The sequence below is a fragment of the Artemia sp. Qi Xiang Cuo genome, chromosome 20, assembly GCF_049724085.1.
Source record: "Artemia sp. Qi Xiang Cuo chromosome 20, ASM4972408v1, whole genome shotgun sequence".
Taxonomy (NCBI): domain Eukaryota; kingdom Metazoa; phylum Arthropoda; class Branchiopoda; order Anostraca; family Artemiidae; genus Artemia; species Artemia sp. Qi Xiang Cuo.
In genome coordinates this window covers 16,515,965-16,527,663 of record NC_142813.1, presented here as the reverse complement: position 1 = coordinate 16,527,663, position 11,699 = coordinate 16,515,965, and positions in this window count along the sequence as shown.

Here is an 11,699-nt window from a genome sequence, read left to right as displayed (position 1 = left end):
CCTTAAATGTATTCAAATCTGCTATTCATTCAAATTTATCAATTTAAGGAGGAAATGATTGTTATAATTGCATACAGAATGGAATTCTGAATATAATAGAATGTTATTTTCTTAGCTATCTCATTATGGTCTAGCATTCCACGTTAATCCAAAAATCAACTGGTTCCAAGTCTAGCAACTGAAATTGTGGTCAATAATCCCTTCAATTCCATAAAAAGTAGAAAAAGAGTAAGATTTTAGAGTGAAGACAATGGATAAGAGGAGATTGAATATGAAAGTACTAAACAAAATTTAGCGCAAAGAGCGACCTGTCCCCTCCTCAAAGCCCTGCTCTTTACGCTAAAGTTTTTTATTTTTTTAAAAAGTAGAGTTCTGAGAAGGAGTCAAACTTTAGCGTAAAGAGCGGGGCGTTGAGGAGGGGACAGTCCCTTTCATATATGGAATAATTTCCGTTCGTTTTAAGTTTTAATGTCGCTCCTTACTTTCCGTTAAAAAAAACTTGTTTTTTATTCAATTTCCGAACGTTTATGAATTATTGCAGGTTTTGAATTTGGCTCACCGTACATGAATAATTAAAACGAAATTTGAATATTAATTTTACCTTTTTTAAAACTAATCATAACCTAATCAAGGACGGATCCAGGACTTTTTTAGGGGGAGGGGGTGCAAAATAGGTTGATCCAATAAACTTGCTTTAGGAGCAAGTTGAATTAACGCAAACCTGCGTTAATTAAGTCAATTACACTACTTTAAACTATGTTTGGGGGGCGCCCCCTTGTCCCCTCGATCCGCCACTGAACCTTATAATAACCTGTTTGATTTTAGTTCCAGTTATTTAAGAATAACTCCTGAATCCCAAAGGTTGTTTTCTTAGAATAATAACCCCTTTTAAAAGTAAAAAAAAAAACTTTAGCGCTAAGAGCGAGCTATTACGGCGGGGCAACCCCCTCAAATACGTAATATTTTCTGTTCGTATTAAGTTTACTAACGCGTATTAAGCTGCATACGATAAAATTAAATGCTAAGATTAGCCGAAAAATAACACAAACAAATTATTGTTTATATTGGCCGCTATTTAACAAAATTTGAACTTTAGCGTAAAGAGCGAGGTATTGACGAGGGGGTGAACTCTCTCATATACGTAATATGAGGGGGTTTGTCCCCCCTTGTCAATACATCGCTGTATAAGTTAAAGTTCGAATTTAGTTCCAATTCTTTGAGAATTACCTCTGAATCACAAAGGCTGTTCAATTAAAATAAACAGCTCTTTTGAATTTACTAAAAATACTTTAGCGTAAAGAGCGAGGCATTGAGGAGGAGACGAACCCCTTCATATACGTAGTAATTTCTGTTCGTTTTAAGTTTTAATGTTGCTCCTTACTTTCAGTTAAAAAACATTGTTCTTTTATTCCATGGAAAGATCCTCTCTGATTCTTTGATGTATCTATTGGTAATCTGATTCTTTTCATTTATCTATTAGTATCAAAATGCTGTGTTGAATTTTGCCTGTGCTTAACAAACACTGTCGAATCTCAATTTAGTCAATTTTACCGATTAAAGTCTTGTTGAGGAGAAGGGATTGAGTGTTTCAAATTTATTTGGGTTGACTTTTATGTTGATTGAGTTTTTCTTGAATTTTTTTTTTTTTGCGTGCTATTATATGTAGCCTATATATTTTTGGGTAATATGTTAAATGCAGCAAAACCGTATGTCATTATAGCCAGAATGTAGGCAAATTGGTTCTCTAAGACATGAAAAAAGCCACAAGCTTCGCTACAGGAGATCCTAGTAATGATTACTGACTGCTGTGATTGAATAAACCGAGCAGCATGGGGTGGTGCACCCAGCTCCTTTTTGTAGCACATCTACTTCACACCTTTGTCGTGGTACAATGCCTGGGAATCTCTATTATAACCAAACATTGGCCTATCTCACGAATTAGATACAACTTTCTAGAACGTTGCCTATAGAAAGGAGCCATAAGGCTTCAATGTAGGCTATTATTTTCTCCTGCAGCCACTTCATATAGAAGCGATGGTCGCATAAACTTTAGAGGAGGCCTATTCAATTGAAAATTGCAAGTTCTACTGCACTTATTAAAGAGCCAAAAGTGAGTGGGTATTAAGGTGAATCATTAAGAAAATGCAGGGAGGGATGTCGAACAAAATCAAAACACACTATGTGCATTCGGGTTGTCGAAAAGGCATGTCAGCTATATGTAAGGAACAGTTGAGGGTATTAAGAGGAAATTTTCTGCTGAAGAGTGATCGGAGGGTAACCAGTCCCTTCCTTTTCCCCTTTTTAGGTGCTCCCTCTCTTCAACACTCATAAAAATTTTGAAAAATCCACTTTGCTCAAAATAGTCAAAAGGTTTAATAGCTATGCCTCCAGGGATACCATGCCCCCAGGCAAGGAGTGTAATAAATGATTCAATTTGACCATTGTTTACATGCAGAATTTATCATGGGGAAAAGGTGAAATGTTTGATTCTGGGTTTGTCCAAAAAGGCTTATGGTACTAAGGTAAAAATTCGAGGAATGTTGAGGGGTATGCTAAACTAAAGCAAAAAATGCAATGTGTATCCAGTTTATCAAAAGAGAGTATCTAGAATATGCGAGGAACGGCTGAGGAAACTAAGTTGAAACTTTCAGAGAATGTCGAGGGGGATTTTGAAAAGTGATTGCAGGGCAAGTAACCCTTTTTCCATGTCCTATTTAGCTGCCCTCTCCCCAAAGAAATTCAAACTAAAATTTTGCAATTTCCATCTTTTTCATAATAGGTTAAGGTCAAATAACTATGCCTCCAGGGATGACATAACCCCCACAGCTCATGGGAAAAGGGTTTTAAGTTCTGAAAGCTGTCCATTGTTTATACATAAGGTTTTTTGTTTGGAAAAGAAGCTTGTTTGATCCTGAGTCTCCAATAAGGCTTAGGATATTAAGGTGAAACTTTCAGGAAATATTGAGGGGGATGTCGAACAAAATCAAACCACACTATCGTAAGATGGGCGTATCAGGAATATCTCAAGCAAGGCTAAGGATATTACGTTGAAACTTTCAGGCCATGTTGAGGGGGATTCTGAAGAGTGATGGAAGGGCAACCCTTCCCCTTGCCTTTTTAGGTGGTTCCCCTCTATGCCTGATATAATTTTGAAGATAAAAATATTTTGTTCAAATTAATTAGAAGGTTTAAAAATAATACCTCCACATGTCGTGCTCCCACAGCCCCTGGGGCAAGAAACATAAATTTTGGAATTTGCCCAATTTTTACATGCAGGATTTTTCATTGGAAAAATGGGGGAGCAATTGATCCTGGGCGTGTTCGAAAATTTTTCGTGACATTTGAGGGATTATTGAGGGGTATGATAAACTAAATCGAAAGACACTATGTGCATCCAGGTTATCGAAAAGGCATATCTGCAATATCTTAGTAATGGGTAAGGGTATCAACTTGAAACTTTCAGAACCACTACTGGTGACACTGCCACTGTGACTACTTGCGACAATTGCTATGAAAACTTACGACGACGACTAGAATTGCATCTGATGACTACTTCTCGCAACTGTGACTAACTGCTTATGACTGCGACTGCTCGCGACTGTGATCGTGACTACTTGAGACTTCGACTAATTTTATTTGCGACTACTTTCAGAAAATGTTGAGGGGATACTCAAAGAAATCAAAACACACGATGTGAATGCTGGTTGTCAAAAGGGCGTATCAAGGGTGAAAAAATTGACTTTTTTTGGCTGCCATAAAATTTAGATTTTTTTTTGTGAAGCGGGGTGGTTTTTACAATATTGTTGTTTTTTGTGGGATTTGTATAATAGAAAGTAGGCCTTAACGCATGATAAGTGCAAAAATATTATTAATTTACGTTTTGGATTTCGGTTAGCAAACGGTGGGCCACATCTAATTAAGGCTCTGCGTTATGTGATATATCACCTCCTCGCGTGCGTAGCTGTGTTGGCCTCAGGCTGCTTGGTGCTGCGGTGAGTTGTTAGTAGTAGTAGTAGTAGTAGTTCATCCTAAAACAATCAAATAAAGGCTAAACTCTTTAGAAATATCTGAACTTTAATAAAGGTTCGGATAAGTATGCACTGAAAACTAAGTATTCGAGTCGAATACTCCTTCAAAGGTCGGAAAAACCATTTAAGAAAACAAATTTAAAAAATAATTATAAAAGAAGGCAAATAATTATGTGTTTATTTATTTTGTATATAGCCGGCATAGATGGGTCTCTGAATTCTCAGTTTGAGTAAGTGGAATGGCATCGATTTTTTTTTCAAACATTTACTAATGAAATGTGGAAATCCACACCACAATATTACTTCAGAATTTTTCACCTTCTCCATACCAACCAGTCACAAAATATGGTTATGTTATATATAGGGGCTGCATATATTTGTCCATAAAATTTCTATATACTGACATATATATATATATATATATATATATATATATATATATATATATATATATATATATATATATATATATATATATATATATATATATATATATATATATATATATATATATATATATATATATATATATATATATATATATATATATATATATATATATATATATATATATATATATATATATATATATATATATATATATATATATATATATATATATATATATATATATATATATATATATATATATATATATATATAAAAAAAAAAAAAAAAAAAAAAAAAAAATATATATGTATACCGCTAAGGATTTTATACTTATTTTGGTACCGCACGTAACATCCTATTATATTTCCACGATTAGTTGTCTATAAATTAAAATTTTTACAGATTGAATACTAAATCTGAGCCGAATTTCAAATTTTTATTTTTGTTCTCACCAGACATATTGAGATTTAAACGTTGAATTGAATATCTGAAAATTTCAAGATTAAAAAAACAATCAATTAAAAATCTACCACAGCTTGAAACCCTGAGAATTCATACCACTAATCTTTACCTATAAAATACCAAATAACAAACACGTAATTATTTGTTCTTAAGGAGTATTTTGACTCGTATATTTAGTTTTAAGTACATACCTACACTCATCTTTATTAGAGTTCATATTTTTTTGACGGTTTTGGTCTTTATTTAAATATTTTAGGATGAATACAAGAGGAAATACTAACGAAGAGCTCTAAACCAACAGGACTGTAGAGTCTAGGCTGACAGGACTAGCAATTATAAAAGTTCACCGAAATATTGAGGTAGAAATCGACCGTGTAATAAATAAATATGGCGGGAGTTGAAAGAGAAAAATGTGCTTTTTCTTATAAAATTTTGAATTCTGTAATTTAAGTAAAATATATTGAACTTTAAAAAGTGTAAAGATATGCTACATTGTTATGAAAAGCGAAATTTTGATTAGTAAATTTTGGAGATTTCGTCAGAGTTGACAATGTTTTTTAAAACACTATTTTTAAAAAGAAATAGTGATTAGTTAATGTTTTATTGCCTATGCTTAAAACACATGTTGTAAATGTCTTCTATGTATTCTTATTTCTTTCTTTCATGTTTCTTGTTACACCCTTAAACGAACTAATATTTGATGTTTAATCTTTCACGCATATACAATTGTATTTCAATCCACATTTCCTGCTCTTCACTACCATCAAAATTACTAAGTAATGCCGTATAGTTAGCCGACAGGCTAAATACTAAATTGAATGTTCAGTTCAAACTTAAAATGAACATAAATTAATGCAAACCAGAGTTTGGGCTACTACCCCTTCCCCTTCTCCTAACTGTAAAAGTTATAAAGCCTTTTGCGCCATTTGCACTTTACTGAAAACAAAATATATTATTATTATTATGCAAATTTATTTTCTTCGATATTTTGAAAAATTAAAGCACATTATTTTAGATAGATATACTTGCAGTTTTTTCTGCATATAGTTGATTTTCTAATATATACATATACTTTTCAAATACGCATAGTTTCGATCTTTTAAACTTGCGCAGAAATCTTTTTATGAAAAATCATCTGACACCTTGTATCTTGAATCTAAGTAATTATGTTCGCAATTGTGCGTGTAATTATATACAAAGAAAAAATATTTACAAAACTCTTCAGCTATGTAATTATTTCAGCAAGAACCTTAGCAGCCAATTTAGTTAGTGAACAATAGCATTTACTTTGCAATATTCCAATTTGTAAAGTATTTGATGGCAAATTTTCAAGCCAAGTTGAACGATAAAGAAGTTCCTAAATTAACAGCTTAAATGAGCAGCCTCGAGCGATAAGGCTTGCAGAATAACCTATTATATTTTTAACAAAAATAGCAAATATTGCTATGCTGTTGTTGTTGATAATAGTAAACAAATTGTTTAAATATTCGTACGCATATTAAACAGTTTAAGAAAATGTCGGTACTGTAAATTCTAGAGCCATTTTTTTACATCATAAATCAAAGAAAATAATAAGTTAACAATTTTATTCAGTAGCGTAAAGAGCGATGTTCCCCCCTCATATACGTAATAATTCTGGAAAATTTGCCCCAGTGTAAAATTGCCCTTGGAAAATTCACCGCCCGGAAACTCCCCTTCCCACGGAAAATTATCTCCGTAGAAAATCTCCCCCCTTAGAAACTTTACCCCGCCCAAGAAAAATGTCTGTATACTTGTCTGTATACCAATAACAAATACTATACATAGACAATGGACAAATTTCATGACTTTTCCCCAGGGGCCGGGGGGATCATGTTATCCCTAAAGGCATAGTTACTGGGCTTTTCAACTAGACTGAACAAAATGGCTATATGAAAATTTGATCAGACAATTTCGATGAAAAAAGAGAGGTGGAAGGGGGGGTAGTTGCCCTTCAATCTTTTTGGTCACTTAATAAGGGCACTAGAACTTTTAATTTTCGTTTGAATGAGCCCTTTCTCGATTTTTTAGTACTATTGGTTCGATGCAGTCACCCCTGGGAAAAAAAAAACAAAACCCAAAGAAATAAACACGCATCAGTGATCTTCTTCTGGAAAAAAAAAGAAACAAAAAATACAAAACTCCACATTTTTGCAGATGAGAGCTTGTAACTTCTGCAATGGGGTGTTCGGATAGGCCAAATGTTATGGTGCGATTTGACTTTTAGGATTCCTTGACTTTTAGGGGATGTTCCCACCCTTATCGAAAACTAGGCAAATTTTCTCATGCTCGTAGCTTCTTAATGGTATAAATAAACTTAAAGAATCATATAAGTAGTAACCGTACAATGCATTGAAAGCTTACATACATATCTATGCCTTAGGCGTAAGTTTGAATGTATACTTTCAATGCATTGTACGGTTACCAGGGTCATTTGCCTATTACAATGAACTCTACATGAGTTGATAGACATGTTTTATATTATGACACTCATTTTTGGAGGACAGCCAGAGAGAGAGAGCGACGGTCACACTAACTACTTGATTAGTAGTTGGATTCGGATATAAGGAGTAATTTTCATTGTATTTCATATTAGTAAGAGACCATTTTAGCACCGAACTACGACTTTACCCCGAAGAGGACGAATTTTCAATCAATTTCAAATTCTGAGAATCTAATTGACTTAAAATTATTAATAACAATATTTTAGGCTTCACACTTGCAAAAAGAAGTACTGTCACGTGTGGTTATCTGTTATTGTAGATCAACTCTCATGTGGGGGAGGGGGGTTTCATTTATTTATCGATGCGGATTTGTGACACTTTCACGATTGGTAGATTATTTGATGTTATTTTTTGCTAAATTGTAAGTAATAAATTCTTTCTTGAAGTCACCTCTGGGTTACACAATACAGAAATTTTCATTGAAAGAAATTATGAAAAAATTGTTCTGGTTCAAGAGGTTTATCCGATATTGGAATGCAGTTTTTAGAATGTGCCAATGAAGATGTATCGCTTGTGGAACTTATTTTTAGCCTCAGCTTCTTTACTGGGCTTCTGTCTTCTTCATTACTTCTATATTCGTCTATTTTTCTTCTGGCAAAAAATACAAAGTTGCAGATTTTATTCCTGTTCGTTTTAATGTCGCTCCATACTTTCAGTTTAAAAAACTTGTTTTTTTTTTTTTATTTAATTTCTGATCGTTTTTTAGTTAATGCAGCGTGAGTATTTGTGACAGTTTCACTATTGGTATATTATTTTATTTTATTTTTTATATTTTTTTTTTTAATTAATTTCTTTAATTTTATTTTAAAAAATTATTTTTTTTAAAAAGTGTTTTTTTTTTGTTTTTTTCGTAATAATAAAGAAAAACCGTTTTTGGGAAAAAATTTTTTTTTTTCCAGGAAGGGCATTTTTTTTTATTTGAACCATTGATTTTTTTAATTAGACTCAGAAAGCGTTTTGATTTGTATTTTTTCAGTAAAGTGCAAATTTTTAAGTGACCATTAAGATTGGGCCATGGGGGGAGTCTTGTTTTCTACCATTTTAGCACCGAACTACGACTTTACCCCGAAGAGGACGAATTTGCAATCAACTTCAAATTCTGAGAAGCTAATTGACTTAAAATTATTAATAACTATATTTTAGGCTTCCCAATTGCAAAAAGAAGTTATGTCTAGTTTGGTTATCTGTAATTGTATATCAACGCTCATGTGGGGGAGGGGGGTTTCATTTATTTATCGATGCGGATTTGTGACACTTTCACGATTGGTAGATTATTTGATGTTATTTTTTGCTAAATTGTAAGTAATAAATTCTTTCTTGAAGTCACCTCTGGGATACAAAATACAGAAATTTTCATTAAAGAAATTATGAAAAAATTGTTCTGGTTCAAGAGGTTTATCCGATATTGGAATGCAGTTTTTAGAATGTGCCAATGAAGATGTATCGCTTGTGGAACTTATTTTTAGCCTCAGCTTCTTTACTGGGCTTCTGTCTTCTTAATTACTTATATATTCTTATATTTTTCTTCTGGCAAAAAATAAAAAGTTGCATATTTTATTCCTGTTCGTTTTAATGTCGCTCCATACTTTCAGTTTAAAAAACTTGTTTTTTTTTTTTTTTTATTTAATTTATGATCGTTTTTTAGTTAACGCAGCTTTTATTTGCATAAAAATTTTACTTTTCTTTTTATAAATGGATTTATTTAAAAATAAAATTACGTGACTAACTTATATATTCATATATTTTTCTTCTGGCAAAAAATAAAAAGTTGTAGATTTTTGAATATATGAGCTTTTTTTTTTCTGGTTCTTTTAACTGTTTAAAAGCTCAGTGCTGTCTAAACACTGCGGGAAACTTCCTAAGAAGAGTTTTTGATGCAAAACGTCACCTATGAAAAGATTCTTTTAAAAGAAACACTTCAAATTGAAAAAAAAGAAACCATAAGCAAATAATCTTAACAAAGTTTAATATCTTCCAATAGAAACTTACAAATCTACTTCACTTATACAAGTAGAATTATCTGGCAAGATTTCTGTTTCAAGAGGTTTATTCGATACTGGAATGAAGTTTTTAGAATGTGCCATTGAAGATGTATCGCTTGTGGAACTTATTTTTAGCCTCAGCTTCTTTACTGGGCTTCTGTCTTCTTCACTACCACCTGTATTTCCTTTTTCAACCGCCCACTTCGTTTCCATAGCCTCAGAGTTTCTAAGTTTTCTTTTCAGCTTTTGCCCTGATGCCAGCAAACCATAGGACCTTAACTCACTTTCTGTTAGTTTGTTTATCACTACTATAGGGGTCTTCAATTGTCTCCGAATTTCAGGTATTTCAGCGAGGCTAATGAAACATCTTTCTGACATTTTGTATTTCCTGAAATGCAAATTAAATTTAAGTTAATAAAGATTGTTAACTTTAATTATTTATTTTAGTAATTTAAAGCTTAGGATCAATTCCATTACCGCCGGAGTTTTTGAAGCACGAGTCACGCTATTAAAGCTTAGTATTTCTGAGTCCAGTTGAAATGTGCATCATTTTAGAAAATTTTCTTTTTGGGGGAAGCTTATGGTTCCTTTACGTGTACGTAAAGGATTGGAATACCCTTACAGGCGTCTTCTTTTCTTCGATATATGTGCTTACTTGTTTATTCAACGTAAGCAGCGAATTTATGGCAAATCCAGGGAAGATTTTTTTTTTTTTAAAAGCTTTCTGGGTTTCATTACAAAAGTGACGTTCCTCGCAAAAACATAAGTTGTTCCCACAAAAGGATTTTCGTTCTTAATTAGAAAAAAAACAAAACACTTTTTCCACAAAATAAGTTTTTCAAAGAAAAGTAAAGAACTCCATTAAACAAAAAAATTAGCAAAAATAACATCAAATAATCTACCAATCGTGAAACAATCTGAAGGTCTGATTTACATTCAGATTTATTGACTTTTTGGGGGGGTGTTTCTCCCTTTTTTCGAAAATCAGGCTCCCTGTTTTCAAATTTCTTTTTCTTCTGTATTAAAGTAATAATTTATTTTATTAAAGTAATAATACCTTTTTGAACTTATATTGTTAGAATGGTTATTCAAAACTGTTTAAAAATCCATATTGAAACTACATTATATACTAAAGAAACTGAATACATTAACATCTAAAACAAAGCATATGCAACCCAAATTTCATCTTTAAAACGCTAAGATATCTATTATCAGATTCAAACGCTTAATACCCGCGAGCATATGCGAGTCAAATTTCATCTTAAAGTGCCAACGTATCTGATAGAATAATCTAAGTCTTATGATCAATTTCATAAAACCTATAATTTTCACCTTTTTCTCCATTAAGCATCAATTACTTCAAGAAATTAATACCACATTTTTGCAGATAGGAGCTTGAAACTTCATTAGAATAAATATTTAATTTTTTAAAATTTTGTAAGTTTATAATTTTTATTTAATTTTAAAAAAAAAACAAGAGGTCAGCGCATGTTAATTAAGTGTTAGGGAGTGCGATAATCAGGTTGCAGAAAAATATTTCAGTATGAAAAAATGGGGGGTGTACATGGGGGAATTGTTACGACCGACCTTTGACAAGTTTTTTTTTACAGCCGATGCCGTTAACTTTTAAATTAAATTTTAGTTGTGTTGTATTAGGGATGTGCTCCTCAAATTTTTAAATTGAAAAATGAGTGTGCTGTTCTATTAGTAAAGAGAATGTTTCATGATTTTATCATCAAAAATGTGGAATTTTGCAGTTTTGACAGAGTAGAATGATTTTGTACGGGAATTAATTTTTCATGATGAGGGTTTCCAAATTTTTTTTTTCGTAAACGTGAGCTAACTTTTAAATTAAATTTTAGGTCTTTTGTCTTAGGGATTTGCTCATCAAATTTTTAAATTGAAAAATGAGTTTTATGGTCTCTTATTAAATATAATCATTCATTCTTTTATCAACAAATTTAGGGTCTTTAGGAGAGTGGAAATAGTATAAGTCTATTGGACGTTAATTATATGAACATGGGGAGGAGTTGTTACAATTGTTTTTGTCAGTAAAAGTAATTAAAAATTTAAATTAAATTAAATTTTATGTCTTTCGTCCGATGTATTTGATCATTAAATTTTTTAATTTCAAAACGAGTGTGTGGTTATAGTCGTAATTATAAACTATCATGCTTATATCATCAAAAATGTGGAATTTTGAAGTTTTGACAGAGTAGAAGGATTTTGTACGGGGATTAATTTTACATGAGGAGGGGGGTTTCCAGGGGTGAAATTTTCAGGGGGAAACTTTACAGATTTTTTTTCCGGAAACG